We start from the raw sequence: 1,551 nt of genomic DNA, 5'->3' as shown, positions 1-1,551 counted from the left end.
TAGCACTCCTGAAAGAAAGGATATTGCGGAGACATGGCCTAGCCACAGCCTGGGGGATGTTTCCAGAATGAGATTTTCACTCTGCAGCGGAGTGTGCGCTGATATGAAACTTCCTGGCAGATTAAAACTGTGTGCCCGACCGAGACTCGAACTCGGGACCTTGGCCTTTCGCGGGCAAGTGCTCTTCTGTAAAGTTTGGAGGGTAGGAGACGAGGTACTGGCAGAAGTAAAGCTGTGAGTAGCGGGCGTGAGTCGTGCTTCGGTAGCTCAGTTGGTAGAGCACTTGCCCCCGAAAGGCAAAGGTCCCGAGTTCGAGTCTCGGTCGGGCACACAGTTTTAATCTGCCAGGAAGTTTCAAACTGACGAAAGTTTACTGACATTTAAAATTCGTTTTATGTAAGCAGCACACCCTGCGGTAACAGGGAAAGGAAGGGAACCAGCAGGAAAATATTGCTCTTTAAAAGTCTCCGACAGAATAATGGGGAACCAGCGGCCTTAATCCTCATCCCGCGATCCTCACCAAAAATTTTGCCACGAGATTATATTCACGCTTTTTTGTGATGAAAGATAATGGAGAATCAGTGACGACAGATGGTAGAGAAGACAGTGAGAGTGGGAGAGAAAGAGCGATGTAACAGTGTAGGTGGGAGAGAGAAAGTGGCAGTGAGAGAGAAAGAAGCTGGCAACAGCAATGGGAGCCAAAGAGAGAGAAAATAGTGACAGCGAGAGACAGAGAAGAAGGCAGTAGTAAAGAAGAGCAAGAAAAAGGGATGAAGACAGCGATAGTGGGAGAGACAGACAGGAGTAAATGCCAAAAGTAGAAAAAGGAGATAGTGTGAGAGAGACATACGTAAACAGTGGAAATAAAAGAGAGATGTTGAGCATGAAGGCTGAATGACGAAGAGAGACTGGATAAATAGAATTACAAAGTTCCGTGTTAAGAGTGAATATTTTTGCATGCCAAATTTTTTGGTGAGAAAGGTTGAATGAGAATAGAGGTAGCTGGTTCCGAGCATTTCTCTACTGGTACACTGTGTGGTCAAAAGTATCCTGACACCCCCAAAAACGTACGTTTCTCATATTAGATGCCTTGTGCCGCCACTTTCTGCCAGGTACTCTATATGAACGACCTCAGTAATCATTAGACATCGTAAGAGAGCAGAATGGGGCGCTCCGCGGAACTCACGGTCTTGGAACATGGTGAGGTGATTGGGAGTCACTTGTATCATACGACGGTACGCGAAATTTCCACACTCATAACATCCCTAGGTCACTATTTCCGATGTGATAGTGGAGTGCAAACGTGAAGGGACAGTATAGCACAAAAGCGTACAGGCCGACCTCGTCTGTTGACTGACAGAGACCGCCAACAGTTGAAGAATAGGCAGACATCTATTCATACCATCATACAGGAATTCCAAACTGAATCCACTGTAAGTACAACGACAGTTAAGCGGGAGGTGAGAAAACTTGGATTTCATGGCCGGCGGCTGCTCATAAGCCACACACCACGCCGGTAAATGACAAACGACGCCTCGCTTGGTGAAGTAG

The 1,551-nt window shown here is 46.7% G+C and overlaps 1 non-coding gene across 1 annotated transcript; it reads left to right on the top strand.

Annotated features, from left to right (window-relative positions):
* The first annotated feature begins 255 nt into the window (after positions 1–255).
* Trnas-cga (transfer RNA serine (anticodon CGA)) lies at positions 256–330 on the top strand. The gene has a single exon. It is a non-coding gene; the product is annotated as a tRNA-Ser (tRNA).
* Positions 331–1,551: the final 1,221 nt, after the last annotated feature.

This window comes from Schistocerca nitens, chromosome 6, assembly GCF_023898315.1.
Source record: "Schistocerca nitens isolate TAMUIC-IGC-003100 chromosome 6, iqSchNite1.1, whole genome shotgun sequence".
Lineage (NCBI taxonomy): Eukaryota > Metazoa > Arthropoda > Insecta > Orthoptera > Acrididae > Schistocerca > Schistocerca nitens.
Note: the sequence above shows the minus strand (reverse complement) of the source record. Positions and strands in the feature narration are given on the sequence as shown.